Raw genomic sequence first — 23,814 nt, 5'->3', positions numbered from 1 at the left:
GCATCGGTAAGTGATGAAGCAAACCACATCTAAAATATTTTTGAAAGCGAGAGTATTAATCACAGAGAAGATTCTAGAAAAGGAAAATTGGGAGCGTCATCTTACAGGAGGCAAAGGATCGACACTGTCAAGAAGGAGAGAAATGAACGGTGTACATAGGAAACAGGTAGAGTCAGAAACACAGAACTGGCACATTGAGAAATTTTTACATGTAGGATCACGATTATCTTGGGCAGAAAATATGAGAGTGTGAGGCTGTGAAGAAACCACAGTGAAGACAAGATATACAGAGGGCTCAGCAGGATGCTCTCAGAGACCTAGTCTATGTCTCAAATATGCTACAGTGTCTATGTGTGTGTATGTGATTTACATACAGAATACTAGGAAAGTAGACTGAAGCAAGTTTTTAATATAACTAAGATTAACAATACCAAAAAAAAAAAATCTCCTTGAAGGTAAAATGGGCTTTGAGGTGAACTCTGAAGAAAGTATAAGATTTGGACAGAAACATTTGAAAGGACAAAAATAAATGAAAGGCTTGCTCCAAAGAGGTAAGCATGTGGTTAAACCAAAAAGTCAGAAAATACCCAATCCAGGAACAAGAAAAAGAAATGGTTTTGCTCTTGTTAAATACTAGTGAGAAATGACTTCTAAGAGCATTGTCTTGCCTCTCCTCTTGTTGTTGTCCTTTGCCTGTGTGGATTTATGATCCTCTGTAGAGTTCATGGATGTTTCAAGGAGGCCTATGTGAGACCCTGAAAAATTCTGTCTGTGGAACAATGTAAAAAATCTACCTGGCAAGTATTGAATCTCCTCAACAAGATTAACAAAGTAAGAATGGGAAAGCTTCCATTTATGGATAAAAATTACAGATGAACACTCCCTCTCCAATTATATGAAGGGGAGTTAGCATCCTTTAAATACAGCTCTAAGGCTCTTCATGGAGCTTGTCCATCTACAGCATGAGCACAAATATAGTTTTATATGCACTGGTTACAAAATAGATTTGTCGATGAAATTTGAGTGTTTGACATATTTCAGGAAAAACTAGGACACTGAATTCACACTTCTTAAGTCATAGGGAGTTTTCTTTTGGCATGTTTTAGGGATTAAAGTGCAGGAGGGGGAAAAGGGAATTCCACCATTCAAATTTCTTATCTATTTTTACCATAGACACCCACAACTTTATGCCCAAAAGGCAATTCTGTGCTCCCTTTATTGTTTAAAAGTTTATTGTTTTCTGTAGACCAGTAATTCATGAGAAGGAGACAGTATCAGAATCAAATAGCTCTGCCTGCCACTGCCGAGAGAGCTAACCCTACTGTCCTCAAATTGTTCCCCCTCCATTCTTTTCTGTGAGGTAGTCTTCTCTGCGAGGGTACCATTTCTAGTATATTTGTACCAGAACAACACTTATCAGAAATTAATAATTAAATTCTCAAAAAGCAATTTAAAGCAAAGCTCTAAAATAGATACAGGTTCAGAAAGGATTGTAGGTTAAAGTCTGAGTTGTGAGATGCCTGAGTAGCTCAATGGTTGAGTGTCTGCCTTTGGCTCAGGTCATGATCCTGGGGTCCTGAGACTGAGTCCCTCATCGGGCTCCTCACAGGAAGCCTGCTTCTCCCTCTGCCTATGTCTCTGCCCCTCTCTGTGTCTCTCATGAATAAATAAATAAAATCCTTAAGAAAAAAGAAAGTCTCAGTTGTTTCTTACATTTGAAGTACAAACTCAGTAATGGGCAAAAGACGGGAGTGTTGAAGCAGAAATGCTGGGCATAGGAAGTTAAGAAGATTTTTGTCAGAGGCTGAATTTTTCTTCTTTTGTCATTGATCTACTGGTGGATATAACTGAAGCAATCTACTAATTGATGCTCTAGGTTTATAACGTAAGGTTTGTATTCTTCATTATCTCTCATAGGGATGCCCTATGGTATGCCCTATGGTTTAATTTTAAGTTAAATGCTAAATAAGTAAGGAAATACTAAATACTGAAATAGTAATCTAAGAAAAGGAAAAAGATAAGAGATTAATAAAGATTTCTACTTCTCTTCACCAACTAAACCTTCATTCATTCTTATTTTTTGCTGACCTGGAGGAGAGAAAGGGAAACATATATTTGTTGTTGGAATGAAGAGAGTTTGTGGGAGGTAATTTAACCTAATGCCTCCACTCCTTCCCACGCACCTGTAGTCTGTAAGCTTGCTCTTTTTTCATTTGCACATATAAGTGAAATGCCTGGAAAGACTGTAATAGTCTCAGAGCACGGGCCTCCAACTAAAAATAAAATTTGTTCCACCTGAGTCTGAGAAAAGTAAAAACAAAGAAAAGAAAAAATACCCATCCAAAGAGGAAAGCTGATTTTCATTTATGACCAATATGAAAAAGAAGTCAAGAATTATAAGTAAACTGAAGCAGCAACAATGGGTAGAGACTGGAATGTGATGGCCATTACTCCGGAGCTCAATCCAGAAAGAAGGGAATTTTTTTCGAAAATTCTTTAGATCCTAGATCTGATTAAGTCAATCAAGTAGCTGAAGACAGAATTTAGAGCAGGCAAACACTTTGCTTTCTGCCAGGCTGCAGTCTTTTTGGGAGAACAGACACAGTGGAACATTTTTATTATTATCTTCTTTCACATAAGCTGCCCCTGCCCATGAACTATCCATTTTTGTGGCTTCTGGTCCTTAGGCCAGGACTCCTGTTGCACTGTGTGCTCACGCTAGCAGTTCTGACACTGCCAGTTCTGATGCATTTTCCTACAGTTACTTCTGTATCCTTAGCTTCTGATGCCCAGCAAGATCGGAGATGAGGAGCTAAAGGGCTTGCTGTAGGTCTACATTCAAAGGCAGGAAAATCATTATCTATTTCCAAAAGATAGATCTGAGGATGGTGGAGTTCCCAAGTACTCCCAGCTACTCTGAACCAAAGCAGTCTTGATGGGAGAGTCACAAAACAGTCACAAGTGGGGCCATGCCCTCGTGCTGCTTCTAGAGACCTGAGACTCAGAAAAGGATAAAGAAATGCCATCAGCAGCAAAGGGAACTTTTTAAAAAGCACTTTGAATTTTCCCAGGGGCAAAAAAAAAAAGGAACAAAAATTCACAACTGACTATAGCAGTAGGGAAAGTGCTGTTGTAACATATGAGAGAGTAAAACAAACTAACAAACAAACAAACCAAACATAAAAATATATTCCAGCAAGGAAATGCAGTTCTGGTTTAGGCTAGAGAGATAAACTGACCAAATGAAATCCAAAGAAATCTAATCATGACCTTATTAAATTAGTGGGCTTTTCATATTTGTAGTTTTGGTTACTTGGACAGACTTTACTTTCAATTCTTTGTACTTCATAAAAAGTAATGTCTTTTCAATTTAGTACTTAAAATAATATTTTTTTTAAAGATTTATTTATTTATTCATTCATGATAGACATAGAGAGAGAGAGAGAGAGAGAGAGAGGCAGAGACACAGGAAGAGGGAGAAGCAGGCTTCATGCTGGGAGCCCGATGTGGGACTCGATCCCGGGACTCCAGGATCGCGCCCTGGGCCAAAGGCAGGCGCTAAACCGCTGCGCCACTCAGGGATCCCCTACTTAAAATAATATTTTGAAAATTACCTAGTGCTAGACTGAGAGCTCTTGGAAGCCAACACTGTGTTAATCTCTGTATCCCTTGTACTTGGTACAGAATCCAGTATATAGAAGCCTTTAAATAAATATTTATTGAATGAACGTTGGTGATTATGTTTTATAACTTATCTCCAAGGACATTATCTCATTTAATATTCATGGCCCTATGACACAGGTTCTTTATCCCCATTCCACAGGTAAGTAAATATGATCAAATAGGCTAAGTGGTTTGCCTAAGACTGTATAATTAGTGAAAACCAGAATGTCACTTGAACTTAGGCCTTCTGACCTTTCAAGTATATGGTTTCCTTAAGTATTGTCGCTGGCTATTTAACTGGTAAATCACTTTGCAATAACTTTGGCAATACATATCACCAGCAATAAAAACACGCCAGGCCATTTGGACCATTCTTTGGAATTAGTTCAAAGGGAATGCTGCAGATGAAAGGAGAAAAAAGCTACGTACGAAAAAGATATTAAGTTTGGTATTACTTATTTTGTCAAAAACTAAAATCCAGTTAACTTTAAAGTAAGAAGAGACTAAATAAATTACAGCATATCAACTTGATTGGATATTATTATATTAAAATAATTTTGGAGACTTTGTAGCTGTATGAAAAAAGCAATCAATGTTATGATGAAAAAAAGATAAATTCTAAGTTGTGATTCTACCATGATTAAAAACATGCAAAACTCTACAGAGTTTCAGGGTGCTGTATTGCTTGGCTTTACACTGCACATCAAGCTATAAAATATCTAATTATCTAGAATCATCTAAAATGGGAAATAAGACACAGATATAACCACACTGTAAGGTGACCTGCCATACTAGCATCAGACTGAGTACCACACACTGTAGAAATTTAGAAAAGAGGGCATCAGTATCAAGTGGAATAACCAGGGAAGGTTTTTATGTTTTGTTTTGTTTTTGTTTTGGGGGTTTGGTTTTGAGTAGACGGCATCCATCTGAGTTTTTTAAAATGGGCAGAATTTCAATAGGTTAAGACTAAGCACTTGTGGGATGGTTGGAAAGACATTTCAAACAGAAAGGGGCAAGAGCAAAGGCAAAAGAGGGGCTGGGAAGTAATGCACATCCAAGAAGTGGCAAGTAGCAATCTTTAAAAAGCTGGTCTGAAGTCTAGACAAATCATAGTGAGCAATATGACTGAAGAGTTTCTCCACCTTGGCACTGCTAATACTTTGAACTGGAAAATTTGTTTTTAGAGCTGTCATGTGCATTGTAGGATGTTCAGCAGTATCCCCAGTCTCTATCCCCTAGATGCCAGTAGCAATTCCCCAGTTGGGACCTACTAAAAAATGTCTGCAGACATTGCCAAATGTCTCCCGGAGGCAAAATCACCCGTGGCTGAAAAACATTGGGGCAAAACCATAGATGGAAACTTGGTTTCGCCACAGTGTGAACTCTGGCTAACAAGGAATGGTTAACCTGGGGTACTAAGAAGGACTGGTTCTAAGTCTAGGCTCAGAAGGCACATCAGTGAAATCCACCAGAGACCCAAGAACGCTGAGCAGAGTTGGTATTTTTTTTTCTTCCTGGGCTAGAACGTAGGTTTAGGTCCATCTTTGGGATGACTACAGAAGGAAACTTGAAGAACTACAGAAGTCTGAACTGCAATGATGAGTCATGAATTTTCTGTTGTTTGAACCAGAAGACTGATAAAAAAAAATAATGAGCATATTCTAGTTACTAATCCAAGGACTGTATATAGGATGGATTCAATCAACCAGTACCTGAAGGCAGGAAGAAGTGGGTAGTAATCATTTGGGTATGAGAAAAAAAAGAGCCTGAAATACTATGACATATCTGAAAAGGATGGATAAATGATGTCAAGATCGAAGAGTCTCATCAAAAGTTTAAATAAGTTAAATGTATTGTATCCAATCTAAGCTTCTGGAAAATTTCACTGTCACTGCAATTTAACTATGAGCAGAAAAGCTGCATGAGCTTGGTCACATTTGGTAAATTTTCGTACCACAGGAAGACTCCTTCAAGAGTTTCCTTTATTTATTATTTTTAATTCCTCAGACTTATGCAGCTTCATGACACTAGACCAGAAAAGGATTAATGAAATAAGTTTATAAATATTTATAAAGTGATTTTATTTATGCAGCGATTTTGAAACAACAACAACAGTAACCTGACTTGGGACTGGCAACATTAGAGCCACAAAGAGGGCAATAAAGTACCCCTGTCTTTCGGAACTTGATTCGTTCTTTCATTTTGGCACATCAACTTCTTGTAGGATACTTTAATGTGTTCAGTGTTTTAACAGTGATATCCTCTCTAATTGCTTGCTGTGCTGTAGTTCCATTCTGGTGGGTTCTAGAAGTCCACATTCTTTCTCCTTTCTGTAGTTTTCAATTGGAGTAAAACAGAAAGGCTCGGGACAGACTTTGCTGGAATCACAGTTTATGAATCAATCTCACTGAACTTTCTGTACTTTGTTTTCAAGTAAGCTTGTGATCTGAATAAACCATGCTCTCCCACATTAAAAAAACATAGGTCAGAGAAATATTTAATTATATTATGTACCTTATTTTTCTATTAAACTTGATCTCTACTCAAAAAAATGAGATTAGAGAGGGAGATGTGATTTGTCGTCTTTTAAAATTATGAAATTGCAGTAAAGACAACTAAAGTTATAAACTAAAATGAAACAAACCTCTTTCATGTAAAACATGTATTTATTTTAACATATATAATAACCACTTACATTTCATATAGGATCAGATTTTATTGTTGCTTTTGTTTTTAGTGTAAAGGCCACTACAGTGAGAAAATAATTATTATTCTCTGATAAGTTCCCATTCAGGGCACTAAGATTTTATATTTCTATTGCTGCTCCTCTTATCAGCTGTTATCCTTCAGTACCATATAAAAATCACTAAATGGGGCTCCTCCACTCCCCCTTACCACAAACCTATGCCTGCACATTTTTAAACTTTTTAAAAACAATCATCTGGATCTTATAGCATGGACCCTATTCTTGAAAGTCCAGGTAAATAAAGCAATTGAATTATTTAATTTGAAAGCAGGAAATACTTAAATGAATATATCAGTAGGGAGAATTTAGAAGTCCTAGGATGAGAAGCTTTATGCTTAAAATCCCTTGGTATGATAGCTCTGCCACTGCTAAAGCAGGTGTCCAAAGATAAAGCTGCATATCAAGACAATAATTGGTAACTATTTTCTCTCAAGACATTTCATATTCTCCACATTCCTCCCAAGGATTCCATCGTAGCAATCTCAAACTTCAGTCATGCCATAAACCACTACCACCATGTTTGGTCACATGCCATTACCCATCCCAGGCCCCCCTCCTCTGAAATAAACAAAGACTGAATGGTCCCACCCTCAGCTTCTTTGTTCCTGATGCCTTTCTTCACAAAGGACATAGGACAGCATTTCCTATGGGACAGTGCCCAGAAAACTGCTGGCACCCCATGAGCACTGCTATTAACAGTAATAAGAACATGAGCTACATTTATAATCAAAAGAAACATGACCAGATCCCTGTTCCGGTTTAATAAGATAATTGAAAATTACCTCATGCAAGGTGTTCAATGACCAATAAATGTTTGGATTGTAGCCAATGGCCTCTGGATATACAGGCATTTGATTATGAAAGGATGTTTGGCTGTTTCCCAAAAAGAACAGATAAAAAAAAAAAAAGGACAGCGTTTTTTCCCTCTTTCATGTGCATGGCATGAGAGCAAACACAGGTTAGGACAAGGTTGAATCAGGGACAATCTGTAACCATTTGGCCAGCAGTGAAATATTTAACCTCGAGATGTTTTTCTACCAACCCTTAACCAAGGGCAACCTGATTGAAAAGGACCCAACTCTTGCAGAGAAAGTTAAATGAGTAGCCATGAAGACCTAAAGAGAGAACTGAGAACCAGTCAGGTTTTAATAATTAGACTTTATAAACAAGGACAATCTAGTACTGATAAATCAGGGGCAAAATTTGGGAAAGAATACTCATTTCTACAGTTCTTTGCCTAAAAGAATCAACATATTTACAACATCTTCTAAATAGCCTTTGTTAAACTAAGTAATGAATTGTGCTCCTATAGTCGTTAATAAAGAATGTTATAAATTCCACAGTGCGATTTCTTATTTTTTGCCTGCTTACATAATCAACTTTAATCAAAGAAGCAATGTTTTAAAATTTCTTTTGTTAAGTCAGAACTTTTTCAGGTTTTCTTTTTCATTTTAGCCACCGACATGAGAGATACACTGCAGCGGAGAAGCATCCTACTGACACTATCCATGTTTCTTGAGTGTACCTCGGTAAGCAAAAAAAGGCAGTGAAGTGTTCATCTGGGGTAGAATAATTTCTTCCCCTTGTTATATAGATGGGCAGGGAAATGCCACAACCTCCAGGGTTATGGGTTTAGTACTCCTATTCATTACAAATATAATTTGAAAGAGAGAAAACAGAATAGTGAAAAACAGAGACAATGAAAATGGAGAAAAATAAAGGCACTGAAATTTTTAAGAAAGGGATATGTAGTAATTCATTCATCTGCACTTATACAAGAGAATGACATTTTGACTGGGAATCAGCCAGTCTCCATTTCTATTATAGTGAACCATATGCCATTGCTAATACTTAAATATTTTAATATAAAAATGATAAATCATAGGATTCAATGTAATACTAAAAATTGGAAGGAATTTTCCCATAGGTGCCACAAAAGAGTTACTTTAATTTAGACTTGAAGATCAAAAGCATATGTTTTGGAAAGAAATAACACACCCATTCAGAATTAACTTCACACTTCCACTCTGATGAGTTTTTTTTAAGTATTAACCAATGACCCTAGAGACCATAAGTACCTAGGTCCAGTAGAAATAAAAGAGATAACTTTCCTAGATGTTCTCTAGTTGAGAAGAATATTACCTGTGCCTTTGCATTGGCTTTCTACCTGCTGTGGGGAGTTACAAAGGATGACACTGCCTCTAGACTGGGACGCAGATCATCCAGTGGAGGGCAGAAATGAAAACCATGTAAATGCATCATCCACTGAAGAGCTTCACTGAGGAGGAAATAAAGAGTTCAATTAGCGACCACAGATAATTTGTAGGTCTTGAGCCAAATTTACAGGGAATGAAGCTTTACTTCCCTTTACATCCTTAATCTTCTAGGTCTCAGCAGGGGTTGAAATAGTTCCATATAAAAGAACAGGGCAGTTATTAGGCCCTTTGAACTATACTGTGCAGGGCAGTGCCAGTGGGATCCTGTGTTTATAGGCAAATTAGGAGCTTCAATGGTTTATTGTTAAGCTAACAAGTCATTAGAAGGGTCTGCCCTTCCAAGCATTCTCTCTGAAGATACTCATAAATTTTAGTTCTGGGTTAGAGAAATGGAGCTGTTGATTAAAACTAGTGTACCTGGCCCATCCCAGATGTGAAAAAAGAGGAAAAACGATCAGAAACAGCATTCTGTGAGCTTCATGCTATGGTGCTGATTTTGTATTTTTTTAAATGCATTTTTTAAATTAGATTACTTTGCTACCTAACAGATCTGACTAAATGAAGAGATACATATTGACTTAAGCTCTTTGGAGGAAGGGAAGGCATGAATGAATGGCTAAAGGACACAAGCTGGCCCAGGATTATCCATTTCCTCTTATTGGTGCTTTTCTTTCAGATGCCCATAAGGCATATGAAAAACACACAACAGCTACTACCAGAGGCACGACACTGAAGTCAGAACCCTCCATGGCCAACAGATTCTTGACTCTTTAATGGATTTCTGGAAAAGCATAGGATTTTTTTTTGTTGATAATTCTCTCCAATTCTTACTTTAGTCTCCCTTTCTCTTCCTCCTTTTTACACTCTATTCTCTTCCTACACACACACTCATGTTTATTTACTATTTTGCTTGGAGAAGAGGTGGGCAGGCCATGTCTCAATATTCTGAGAGAGACTACCAGTGTCAAGTTGACCATAAAAAGATATAGCAATAGGTTCTGCTGTTATAGTTATGTTCCAAGGACAGAAACGTTAATTCTGAATGTAAATTCTTAATGAGACATTGACTACATTTACTTTATTTCATATATTTTAGATTTAAGTTCACGCTTGAAGGACATTCTTCTCCTGCATCTCTTATATTACCTTGGTAAAAAGTTTATTACACCAGCTTTCTATTATTATTATTTATTATTTGCCAAGAGGGTGGGCTTATTCAGAAAATAATGAAGAGGAGTCTAATCAGATTTAAATGAATACACTGACTTTTTTTTTACTCTTTTTATTTGTGAATGAATGAATTCCCTTCTATGAAGGGACCTTCTCATATACAGTTATCTGAAGGAGTAATGCAGTGCAAGATATCTTCAGTAGAAGACTGAGTGAAATATTATCTAAGAGAAGACTCCAGCAGAGTGTTAGGATAGTGGGGGAAAATGGGTTTCTAATATCTTATTTTGAATCTCCTATTGCTATAGAAAAGGAAACTGTGATAAATCTTAACAATGCTCCTATAGATGTCATGAGATTTTTAAAGTTGGGATTTTTCTAGGGGTTTTAAAAAAGTTTTTCCTAAGACAAAGCAAAATAACCGTAAAATAATATAAACAATTCAGGGTTGTCTACAAGTTGGAGTTAGTAAAAGAAGTTGCCTCATGGAAGCCTTCTGTAGTAAAGATCTGGAAGTGGTCAAATCTCATCAGTGTACAAAGTAGTAGTCAGCTTCATGGTTTCATTCATGTCCATGTGATTTATATTTATTATTTATTTGTCAGTGCATGAGAGCATGAAACACTTCTGAATTACTCACAAATTACTTCTGAGGTGAGAGGAAGGAGAACGTCCTTCATAGAAAGCATGATGGCTCTGCCCCACGGAAGATCCAACTTCAGCTCTTATTTTGTTCAGAAATGACTTCTTCCTGACTAAAGGGCTTCCACCCCCACTCCCCACCCCCAAGTCATAGCAATGCCAAATGCTGACAGTGTAGAAAGGAGGCAGCTGACAAAGATCACAGGTCCAGATCATCCAGGCACTTGAGGCAGAGAGCTGCAGCAACATGCAGCCATTTTCAGCCATTCCCATCAAAGAGGAAAGCAGGCAACCAACATTGCAGAGCACACCAGAAGCAAAGCCTCCTGTGCAAATCTATGGATCAAGACCAAGGACTTGCGGAGATGCAAAAGCCAAAACCAAGAGCTCTCTGGGTTTAGTAAACAGGCCCCAAAGATAGATGCAGGCATTACAATACAGACGGGGAAACAAGAGCAACACAAGACGGACAGACGAAGACTGGACCAGACATGAAAATTTCTTTGTTCACATTACTGGTCTTCTAGGGAGGAGGAACTGGGCAGCAGAACCTACTGAATATGTTCTATGCCTGATTTTATCAAGTAAAATTGAGGAAACGATATATAATTCTCATTCCAGAGGCTACAGTCTATCATTTTCCACAAACTCCTATGTCATTTTCATGTTGTGTCTATTATACAGGAATTTTAAATCATATATAATTTTCAGTAGCTATCTGATCTTAGGTGGCCTCTAATTAATATTCAAGAATCTGATAGCCAAAGGTGTAAAACCTAGGTCACTTTAAAAAAAAAAAGGCATACATCTCGGCAATCATGAAAATATTTACTATCCATTGATAGGAATAGATAAATAGTATTTGAGATCATTGAGCTACAATAAAATAGATACCAGACTAGCTGTAAGACTTAAAGAGAATGAAAAGGAAGGGAGAGTGGTATCAATGACAGAAGTCTGGCTTAACAAGAGATATTTCTGTCGATGTGCTACACAGCACATCAGTAAAATCCTAGGGCATCCATGTCAGGTCTTTCACTTTGACTACTGGAGGCCTCTTCCATAAGCCAAGAAAGTAAAAGGGGAGGACTTCAACATTTAAGTGTTTTTCCTTCTAAGTTTCTAAGGAAAAGCAGAATGCCTGCTACTTGTGCTGTCCCGACAAGAACTCGCACCTCTGGGAAGAATTTGGTTTCAGTTCTTCAGTCCAAGAAGAGGAAGAGACACCGAGTGCTACTTGGACTTGGCACTAGGAACTGTTGGTCTTTCCAGCTAGATGAGGAAAGCGTTTTCAGATAGGAAAAAAGTGTCTCTTCCCATTTCCCTCGTCAGGGAAGGGACACTGAGCATCATGAGTACTGGTCTTTTGCAGCATTATCTTTATGTCATTTGAATATGGTTGTGCTTTTCCTTCTCCATTATTAGTGGTCACTGCTTAATTAAATTGGATAGTGGGAGGATAGAAGACTGTCAGATTTTATGTTATAGTTCTCACTGATCAAGAGAGAAACCAAACCACACTGAAAAAAAAAAAAAAAAAAGAAATGACATCAGGCTGACCATCTAGATGCCCACTGCTACCCATGGACCATAATAATAATCCCTGGAGGTATGTCTTCCAGTTTCTACTGGAGGAAGTATGATCAAGAGAAGTAGGGAGTAGACAGAAAAGATAAAATGAACAAAGATTAAAATGGTGTCACTGTCCGTTTATGACCCTCTAATTTTACTAAATCATTTAACGAAGAGATTGAACACAAACTCCATATAATTCCATACAAATGGCCAACCCCACAAGTAAACTATGTGGCTTTATGCAAGCTGTATGACTGACATAAGCTATTTACCATTTTATCAGTGATGGAATAATAGAAGCAGGTGTTCCTGCTGGTCTAAGCAGAATACATTCACTAAACATTTTATAAATCTATCAGACTGTTGTATCAGTGATGTATTGTACTATTGCATTTTTCTTAGGCTTAAGTTATGAAAAAAAAATCACAAACCTCCCGCTAAGCATCAAAGAGTGAGGTACACATTTTCTATGCTCTTTTTTATGCCTATTTACAAAAACAAACAAATAAGCTTTCCACTCTAGTTGGGGAACTGCCTTTACATTAATTTCAAATGAAAAAAGAAGCCCCACAATTTTCCTGTGAGCAAACCAACTTTCCAAGTTCTGGTTTTTCAAGTTCTGGTTCATTTATTTCTCTTTAATATTTCAAAGCTTTGAGGCTTTGGAAATGTTTCTTTTAAAAAATGCTGCAATTGTAGGGAAATGCAATGACTGATAAAAATGGAAACTTGGAGGTTTTGTCTGGTGACTTTCTATTGTTCACATATCTCTTCTGGGGTTCCTCTTTGATCTAAAAATTCTTTTGCCCCCGCCAGTGCCAGGTCTCAGCATCCACTATAAATGTGCTTACCCAGGGAGGGGCGAAAGCTACTATTCCCCAGCCCTACTCCACAGAGAGAGAGCTGAGATTCTCTCCCTCACATCATTATTTGCTGGAATTTGATAGCCACCAAACTAACACACGTGAAGAACCGCTTAGTAGCCCTTGTCAAAAATGGTGCTTCTCTCCACAGTGTTAGACTCCTGGGGCTTTGTGCCAATGCCCATGGCCTCTGCAGCCAGCACTCAGGCACAGAGAAGGCACAGTGTATTCAATGACAGGATGCATACGTGAATAAATATAAAAATAACAGGATGGTGACAGAGCTTCAGACAACTGGTGACAGCTCCTGAGGATGGTAGAGTCAAGGAATGTCAGGAAAGAGGCCCCTGCGGTGATTCTTAAGCTTGCTTACTCCCAGATCCAAAAGTCAGGAGAGGACTGTGACCATGGAGAAGAGGTAAATGTCCACAGCCCCACAGGAGAGACCGGAGGGGACTCTGCAGGCCTGCTACCTGAGTCCAGAGCCGGCTCAGTGGAAAGAACATCTGAGGGTGTCTCTCACAGGGTTCAGTGCCTACTTACAGATGTACTCCCCAAGGATAGTTAGAGGTTGTCCAGGTTCCAAGAATATTACTTTCTTCAACCCATTTCTTGACGGTCACATTACTTAACGTCTCATTTGATACTGAGGGTATTGGAGAGACATACTAATTTATCTTTGAGAGTTTAAATGGGGATTTTCAGATTCAGAAGAAAAATGCCAGTGAGGGACTTGGTGCCCACAGGACACCCCTGAGTGGATGTTGGTTTTGAAAGTGACTTCAAGTACAAGGAAAGCAGAAAGAAACTCAGTTATTATGAGATACTTAAGTTAGAAACACAAAAGGACTTTCTGACCCAAACGGGTACTGGACAGTGAATTATATGAATTATAGTGGATATTAGACCAGCCATGGATTTTCCAGATGACCCCCTGTTTATAGGGATAAGCCTTGGTCTTTGGTGGGCCTCTCCAGGCCACAGAAGGTGTCATTTCATTTTCCTTCAACTTAAAAAAAATATGCAAACTTTTTAACTTGAAAGAGAGTTGATTCTCACATCAATGTTATCCTTGGGGCTCACTTCTACAGCTAGAGAGAGTTTCCACCAAAGATCTGTGAGCACCTCCAGCAACGAAGGCCTTTGGACAGGGTGTTGGGCAGTTGTATACTCTTTAAAATATGATGTAGTGGAGGAATCTTTCTGTGGCATTCTTACTATACAAAATCATGGCACTATAACAAACCCAATAGATACATTTTAGAGTAACCAATATTGTTTCAGTACTTCCTTAGTGGTGCTTTCTAAGTATCATCTCACTTAATCTTCAAAATACCACCCTCCTCTCACAAAAGGTCTTCTTATTACATTCAATTCACAATGAAGAATGAAATGTGCTCAAAGATATGCAGCAGAGGCAAGGCCAGAACCAAAACTGAGTCAATATTCCACACAGGTGGCAGTGAGACATGACAAATGGCTTCCTATAACGCACCCTTCAAAGATTCAAGAAGAGGACCCACCAAATTATTTAACACCTTGCTATCGAATAATACAAACTCCAGTTTCCTGAAAGTAAGGCAGCTGTGTGTAGAGCTTCCTAGAAGTCCTGAGGGCTATGATTAGAATGTGACGGAGGCCAGGGTAACAAGGCCCTTCCCCCCAGAAGGGAAAATGGGTTCTCATCCTGTGCTCTCTGCACTGGCCTCTGACTATCAATGCTTGACAGTGGAAATCCAATTTTCAGACTTGCCAGATTTCTGGAAATAAGTCAACAAATACCTTAAGGTATATCACAGGTCTATTTTATAAGGTTCTGACAGGGGTAAATAATTTCTAAAAGGCAACTTTGTGCCATCTTGGAAACTGTCTGCTAACTTACATATCATAACTTTGCATTCTACAGTATCTAATATGTATGAAATCTATCAAGTCATCTTCCTTCCACTTGGGAATCCCTTTTCAAATGAAGGGAAAAGCACCATAAGAGAAAGGACAAAAAGCATGTAAGTTGGTTTCCAATCCAGGTTAACTTTGATAGAACTGAAATCCTAGATAGGTATTAATAAAATGCCTGATGTGACTGTTTTTCCTATGGGCAAATACATACTGCCAGCCATCTAGTTAAAAATGTTTCCAAATGCCACTGAATGTGAATTATCTAGTACAGGCAAGAGTACTTCACAGTCAAACCTTTCTCCAGTCATACTCAGAGCATCTCTGGTTATGTTGTTTATTTAAATTCTAGTCCGTACTCTTTCTAGAGCCATTTGTATTTTTGTTAATTAGCTCCACTGGTGTATCTGGCAAAACGATTTTATAGCAAGACTGTGCCTCTAATTTTCTAAACAATCACCAGTTTTAGCCTTTACTTAATACTGTGAGACTTAGATTTAAAATAAGTCCATATTGTGCCAGGATTTTGTTTTTTTTTTTTGTTTTGTTTTGTTTTTTTTTAGTCTTTTTCTCTCAGCCCCAACAAGTCAGAACTTAACTTGGATTTTCCACAGGGATAAGGTGTGAGTAAGATTTCCACACTTGCAGGTTGAGTATTATTATATCCCTCAAGCTATTTTCTTTTCTTGGAATTCAGAAATTATTTGTGGAGTTTCAATGCTTCAATTCAGGTATTTCACTGATATCTTTTAATGACAACTGTGTTTGACAAATTGAAAAAAGATATTAGTCTCTAATGAACTTCCAAGCTATCTTTAGATATATAAAGCAAATTATTACAAAATGTGCAAAGATGAAGGAAAACTACAAGTTTAATTATCAGAAGCAACAAATACAGTTTTTTGCTGATAAGCCTCAAAAAAGTTTCTTAAGTAACCAAAATGATTACTTTGGGTAATAAAAAAGAATTGTAATAGGGGCTGCTGTATATGGCACACAGATAATGTGTACACTACTATCCTAAATGCTTTCTCCCTTCAGACTTTAAGTATCAGTTTGGTTTCAGTTTTCAGGTGAGGAAACCGAGGCAGATGGTTAAAGTGCTTAAGATCACACAGCTAATATGCAGCTGAGCCTGGTACAGGAAAAAGGGAATTTGTGTCTACAGTGAATACCCTTAACCACTACCTTATGCTGTCTTTGAATACAGGTTTACAGTAAATACTAAGAAATCTTCCAGACCTAAGGCTAGCAAGTTTTTTAAAAAATCAAATAAATAAAAATACTTACAAAAAAAAAAGGCTTACTTTTGTGGGATAAGATGGAGGAGGAGGGGCATCTAAACTTCACTTACAAGTCAGGAGTTAGGACAGTCATTGAGAATGGACTCCATCCATTTCTCGTTTATCTTTGTAATGTCTGCCTCCTCATGGATGGTTGTCCATCCACAGATGCAGAGACATCTACAGAGCTGCTGCACTCTTACAGAGGGAATAAGTGCTGAACAAGTCTGTTTGAAACATATGTCTCTTTGAAAGTTTAATGGAGGCTTTTTCCTCATTCTCCTTGTTGCTCTTTAGGAAACAGCCTGCATACTTTCAGGGACGCCTGCCTTACCTTGTTCTCCTGGAAGAGCAAGCTCTCAATGTTTCTAAGGAAAAAACGATCCCTTTGATCATGCTGCCTGCATGTCAGACTCTCTTCACAAACAATACACTTATTTTAAAAGTTCATTCTCGCTACAGAAAACTGGCTGTATGACAGAGTTTGGAGGAAAGTCGCCTGTTGGTAGATACCTTTTACAACATTGCTCCTAACATCTATCAGAGGTGACCCAACTGTATTATCTTGAAATACACTGTTATTCTCAAACAATAAAACACTTTATGGTGTGTCCTTTGGGTTCATAACCAATCTCAATAATAATCTATTTTCAGTTACAAGTCAAGACAGCTCCAATTCTTAATGTTCTAATAAATAAATGGTCTAACAATTGGGAGCTAATTGTCACAGTGGGACAGTGTGAAAGGCTTATAATCATGGCCTTTATTGTCACAATTAATTTTCATATTGTAGCAAAATATAACCTCGGGAGCCCCTCAGAATTAAAAAAAAAACAAAAAACACTTTGTACTCAAAGGTAGAGTTTATGTGCTTTAAGCAAATTTTGGTAATTTTAAACTATCCCTATCTCTTCAAAATGAACAATCAACACTTCTTTGCTATTTAAGAATAATGACCGAAGCCATAAAAACTCCATTTCCAAAGGATAGATGGGCCCTATTTATGGGCAAAGGACTTTCAATATATTACAGATTTACTCCTTTAGATCTGTTTCACAAATCTTTCAAATCTGTACTTGTTTAAGGCCAAAATACACTTAGAGACAAACAAAAAGTCAATGGTAAACCAGAAGCAGATTGGCAAAATAAACATCCTTATTAAGAGGAAGCTCTTATAAAAGCATGCTAATAAATCCAGTAACACTTAGAGCATATTACTAAGAGCAAGTTAAAATAGTGCTGAGATTTGGGGAAGTAATTAGTGCTCAGAATACACCACAGAGGTTTACCTGGCTTTTTTTTTTTTTTTTTTAAGAAAAATAACAAAGGTTCAGTCTTAGATAATTAAATATACAGAGGATTCAAAATTCATTTACTTCACATGAACAGAGGTTCGGTAATTATCTTCCCAATAGCAAGAGGGGAATTGGGCAGTGTGGTATTGACTGGGGCCCTACACAGAGTGGCATGCTGTTTGCTTCATTTAACTTTCTTTAATATTATTAATCTTTGGGAAATTAGACTCTTCTTTGAGCAGTGTGAACTGCCATCCTCAAAACAACTGGATAATCAGGTAGAAAAAAACCTTCTCTCTGAGACACAGCTGCCACTAGCACTTGATTTTTCTTAATCATCCCTCCCTGAGAGGGTGAAATGAAAAGAATGTTTCTCTAACAAAATTTCTGGCATAGGCATACTGAAAAGATAATTGGAGGATTCATACAAATCAGTTTGGCTGAAAGAGGATTCATATAAATCAGTTTGGCTGAACTTAGTAAAATGAAGCCAAACAAAAATTACCACCTCTCCCCAAGTGTACTGAATTCAGTTAAATGATCAGAGAACTGGGATGCCTGGGTGGCTCAGCAGCTGAGTGCCTCCCTTCGGCCCAGGGAGTGATGATCGAGTCCCACATTGGGCTCCCTGCATGGAGCCTGCTTCTCCCTCTGCCTGTGTCTCTGCCTCTCTCTCTGTGTCACTCATGAATACATAAATAAAATCTTCAAAAAAAAAGTCAGAGAATCTGCATGTCTATTTTTGGCCTGTATAGAACCATATACTGTTAGGGCTGGCATCAAAGGTATCTATCTGATTAAGTGTCTTCTCTGCTGTATACGTGTTATTTCTCAGAGTGGGATGGTCAAGAGCACAAGCTCTGGACAGATGCAGAGCTGGATTTGAATTCTGGCTAAATTATTTTGTGCTTTGATGAACTAATCTCTAAACATCAGGTTTTTTTCATCCCTAAAATCTAGATGATAATACTTGCTTCCTCTATTTTGTTGGAGAACCCGTTGAATTAAGTTAAGACACTTAGTAGAAAATGTGGCACATACAGTGCAGTGGCAATTATTTGCAACAATGAAAATTATTAATTTCCTGCAAGAGACTTATTAGAATAAAGTGCTGATGTAATGATACACCTAGAAGTGCTGTGTTGTAGCATAAAGAACTCTGGATTTAGATTCAGAAAAATTAAAGACAGAAACCCCATTTCTGCTGTTGGGTAACTGTGGGACTTGGAACATATCACCTCAGTTCTCTGAATTTTAGTTTCTCCATATGAATAATGGGAGCAATCACTGTCTTCAACCCAGAATACAGGAGATGATGTCAGTTTGGAAGTGCCTTGTAAAGTGACGTAGCACTCAGTAAGTGTTTACCAAGTACTAGCAGAAGCTCCATCTCTCTATAGAGCTCTATTTATAAGTAGCTCTTCTAGGAGTTAGGACACACAACACTGGGTGAGCATCAAGTCATGGTTCTGTAACTTCATGAATTTGGCACAAATTGGCCTTTTATGATGTCAACATTACAACTTATTTTTTAAAAGGCAAGAGAGCACTCTCTTCTTAACTCAGTGTCAAGCTTACCATTCCCTGTGGATTTGTTATCCTCCCCTTACACTGTGCAAATCTGTTCTAACACTATCATTTTCTATCTGCATCCTCTATCATATGATAGAATGGAAGTCTTGAGCATCAAAATAAGGTTACCATGGAGTCACTGATAACTGGACATGCTTATAGTTATGAAATTCCCATAAAGCAAGCATTTGTGCATGTTGTGTTAGACTGGAAGCATTTTTCACAGACAGATGTGCTATATGTATACACTCAATATATGGTGAATATAGAGTAATAAGTTCAGCTGAGATTCTTTCAAATGCATCCTAAGCATCATACAAGGTCAAAAAAGAAAGTAGACAAAATAAGCACAAAGATTCCTTGCCAAGAAATTTAGGATTTAGGAGATTATGTATAATTTGTGAATATGATATAATAGGGAACACTAAAAGGAACAGAAGGGCCTGGAAGCATGAGGGGTTTTAGTAGCTAAATGGTTTTCTCTCCTGGTGAAACAGGCTCAAAATATTAGTGCAGGTGGCATGATTTAATCTGAAACAAATAATTGTTCTGGCATACAAAACTGAATCAGTCTAATAGCTAACAGGGAATTATGTAATCCTTCAGGTTAAAATAATTGAGATACTGTCCCTTGAACTGAGATCTCACATGTTTGACCCTCTCCCCTGCCCAGAGTCAAGAGGAAGTGGAGACTGTACTTCCACCATTAAATCAAATGGTGTTATGTCAAAGGCATAAGGAAAGGAGAAGAACTTGGGATGGAAAAATGAAAGTTGAGTCATCCCATTCTTGATTCAACTATGGTTATGATGTTTATGATCCAAATGAACTGAGCCTTGATCTTCATTATAGAAACTGCCATAGAGCCTGGGCTAACAAAATTTGCAAGCTACTTTTCTCAACGAAGTTCATAGGCTCTTCACTCTCCCTTTTGCACTCCTCATTTTCCTACACCCAAGTGAAACAAGCCCATGTTCAAAGTTGATTAGATGCTTCCTGAGAACCTGTTGGAGCAAAGTCACTCAAGAGAGACAAAGATACTCATTCAGGAGTAGGAATAACCTAGTCTATAAAGGCAACACTGGGTGTTCAAATCCTTTTGCCTATCATTTATCTGGGAGGAAAAGATGAAAATGCAGAATAATTAGTGCTGTGAAAGGTGCTTAATACCTGAATGTTCTTTAATTAGTGCTGGCTAGTGAATAAAAAAAATGAATGACTGAGTGAATGAATGAATAAATGAAAGTCCTAATAAGGCAAAACACAGTAAGTGCCAAAATATTAGAGGAATAGGTCATCTTGGGGGACTTGAAAGAACAAGAAAAGCTTTACTGAAAAGGTAGACTTGTGCTAAGCTGTTAAAAACAGGTTTCAAAAATAGATATATTCACATTTATATTTACTGTACTGGTTTTTATTAGGTAATAATAAATTTATCCAAAATTCATTTATCAAGGTTAAAAAAAAGAACACTTGAATTGTGTTCTTAAATAGTTCATGGTTGATTCTGGATAAGGGCCCTCAAAAAAAAAAAAAGGTAAGAATTACTACGCTTCTGATACTTCCATCAACTGCCAAATATCAATGATAATGTTTATTTTCCATTGTCACCGAGGCACTGACATAACTAATATTATTTCAAAGTATCTGCTGATTACAAAATGCAAAACAATGATAATAACTCTTCATGACCCTTCACAGATTCATTAAACTCTGAAGAAGTTTCTCTAATAGAAAAACCAACACTACTTCACAGTCACCTTTCAAGAGATCTCTGCTATTCGCAATTCTCTTATTGCACTGCTCCTGTTATGATATACATTTGCTACAACCAGTGCACTAAAAACTGCCAGTGCCTAATTGTTATAATTTTTGAGACTGTAGAATCATTAGATTTTTTTGCTGTTGGCTAGTTTAATGGTTCCTATATTGAGAAATACGATTATTTTCTTCCGCCATTCCCATGACCATCCTCCTGTGAGTGTATTTTAAAAACTAGTGGGGCTTCTGAATATATTTTAGTGTCTGAGTAACGATAAAGAACAATTTGCAAGGCAAATGTATTTATCAGCCTGATCTCTTGACCTAAGGTTTTGATGATGTTTGTTGAGAACTTTGGGCATCAACAGTGGCCTTTGGGTCTCTACTGTCTTCAAAATTCTAGTTGTGTTATTTCCTTTGGCTTGGGAAAAACAGTGGTTTGGAAGATTTATAGGATAAATATGGAAAGAATATACTAAATGAAAATCATGCTGGCATGGAAATAATTCATTCAATAACGGAATTAGTAAACATGAGCAAAAAAAAAAAAAAAAACACTAACAAAACAAAGTTCTAACCATTAGCAGCCATTGAAGTTGCAAAAGCGGAAGTTTATATCTTCTCCTAGGCCGGTAGATGGGAATTCTAATCAGGAGCTTGGGATTATAGAATAAGATCTTTGCTCTGATTTGTTACATCAAGCTTTGCTAAGCATTCTGTTTCACTTTAATTCTGGATATGGCAAAGAGTGACATTAAGTAACTGTGTTCTAGAGGAAAAGAAATATATACTGTGCCCCTTTAGTAAAACTGTTTTTAAATTCTAATAGAATTTCAAGGTTATTATCTATTTCAGATCAACAGTGGGGGTCAGAGTTCACAGCAGCCAGAATTTACAAACCTCCAATGGGTTTTGATTGACAGCAATCAGCATCTCTTCAGCATCACTGAGGGAACAAAGTACAGGTCAAGACAGCGGGCGATTTCATCTGTCATTTTTAATTATCTAAATGATATTCACAGACAAAACCTTTCCCATCCATCAGGGCATCACATTACCATAGACAATGTTTGTTTAAAGAAGAGGCCATAAAATCAAACAATTATGAATGCAGACAAGCCTTGCTATTGACTGCATAAATAATCAAGCAAGAGTTCCAAAACTCTCTGCTAATGAATTGGTGGATTGCTGGCAGGAAGTGGCAAGTAATAATATAGACAACAGTCTAATGTTCTTATTGACTTTTACTAAAGCTTCACTAGAGTCACAAAGACTCAAAAATGACGTCAAGTGAGGTTTCCATAGGAGCGGTATTGATAGCAGTACACAGCTAAAATACAAGTAGTTAACTCTTGACCTTATGGTAGGACCAGTGATCCCCTGAGAGTACTGAAATGCTTGCAGTATAATACATCATGAACTGAGCCAACAGCCACAGGGTCCCTGACAGCATTACCACACAGGTGAGAGGCCCTTCTTTTGCCATTTGTAACATAGTAATCTCTAATAATTCAGCTGCAAACCTGAAAATTAACTCTATCTCAATTTGTTACACGAGTAAACAAAATTTTCTACCCCTTCTCCCCCCCCCTTTTTTTGTCAACAGTAAAGGAAGAGTATTACCTAAAATACATGTAACTGGTAGCAGCTAGCTGAAGGGGAAAGAACTGGAAGCAGAAGACATTGGGACTTAGAAACGGTGCAAACACTCCCACCTAGAGCTCTCTAGATGTGACGCATGGCTATGGGTAACTTCTATCTTCTGGCTAAAGTATGCCATCCATAGAAATGCAAGTTGTAGCAGCTGTTTTTGTAGGACTTCCTTATTGCTTATTCGTCTAGCTTCATAAGAAGTCTCTCCCTGGCCACTTTTAAAAATGATCAGAAGTATAGTTACCCTAGCTTAACAGGTAACATTTTGATCGGTTAAGGAAATCATCAACTAATAATGATCCCTATTAAATAAGGCATCTTGATATAGGCATATTTTATTAACAAGTTGCTAGTTGACAGACTTGAGCCATTACTTTTCCATCACTTATCTCAACAAATACAAGATGCTGTCATATTATTCAGTAGAAAATAATTATTAAAATAAATATAATTTATCTTGAAAATTATACTCTATAGAAAGGATATTTTCTCATAAGTATCACAAATGAGGATTTAAGGGGGAGACTTTACATCTACCAGAGTGCACTCCATTAAATGCGATTTCCTGTAGATGCTCAGCAAATCACAATCCATGGCCATGGCCACAAGACTGATAGGATCATCTTCTGCTGTTAACCTCCAGATTCCAAGTTCACATTTTATGAATTGAGAAGCCATGGAGTAGGAAAGAGAAGAAACACGGAGTGCAAAAAGGCAAAAATTCAACTGGCAGAAGACCAGAAGTGAGGGAGAAAATAGGATAATGTGAATGGTAAAATGTAAAATCTGTCCTTATTTTAATAGATACTATGCCAACAATGCACTACGACAGAGTTTCCTCTACTAGCTTTTAGGGGCTTTCTAGGCCTTCAGACCCTTTGAAATTATGGAAATAGTCATAACAAAACACAAAAGAATGTTCTACTAGTGTGAAAAGAAGTATATTAATATAGGTCTAATGCTGATAAATTCTTAGTCCAATTCTAAGCTTCAGTATTTCTTAAGCTATTATTGCATTATTTTTTATTAAAATTTATATGCAAACAAAACAAAACATAGTCACCAGGCTCAGAGAGACCTAGGTATGGATCTCATCAACGTCGTTTACTAGCTAAATGACCTTGATCCTTTTTTCTCCTATCTATAAAATGGGGGTATTAACAGCTCCTTCATTAGACCATGAGTATTAAGAACTCAGTTACATGGCATCTGATGAATATTCAGTAAATATTAATTCCTTCCTTCTCCCTCTAGTTTATATTTAATTTTTTATATTTAAATTCACTTAATTAACAGATATTGTATTATTAGTTTCAGAGGTAGAGTTCAGTGATTTATCAGTTGTATGGTTTATATCTGTTTAATATATACATGTTACAATCCAGGTGTAATCTTAAGAGCAGGAAAAATGAGCCAACTTTTTAGATCTATACAAAGTAAACTATGACAAGAGGATTATTACCCACCTGTCCTTGA

The 23,814-nt window shown here is 37.3% G+C and overlaps 1 protein-coding gene and 1 long non-coding RNA gene across 6 annotated transcripts in view; one reads left to right on the top strand and one right to left on the bottom strand.

The window, feature by feature from the left end:
- NPAS3 (neuronal PAS domain protein 3) overlaps window positions 1-23,814 on the bottom strand; it is an 845,222-nt gene that overhangs the window by 397,455 nt on the left and 423,953 nt on the right. The window lies entirely within an intron of this gene.
- Window positions 22,037-23,097, top strand: LOC119872832. Its single transcript, XR_005363126.1, has 3 exons — window positions 22,037-22,148; window positions 22,292-22,433; window positions 22,982-23,097. It is a non-coding gene; the product is annotated as an uncharacterized LOC119872832 (long non-coding RNA).

This window comes from Canis lupus, chromosome 8, assembly GCF_011100685.1.
Source record: "Canis lupus familiaris isolate Mischka breed German Shepherd chromosome 8, alternate assembly UU_Cfam_GSD_1.0, whole genome shotgun sequence".
Lineage (NCBI taxonomy): Eukaryota > Metazoa > Chordata > Mammalia > Carnivora > Canidae > Canis > Canis lupus.
The sequence above is the reverse complement of the archived record's forward strand: the minus strand, read 5'-3'. Positions and strand labels throughout refer to the sequence as shown.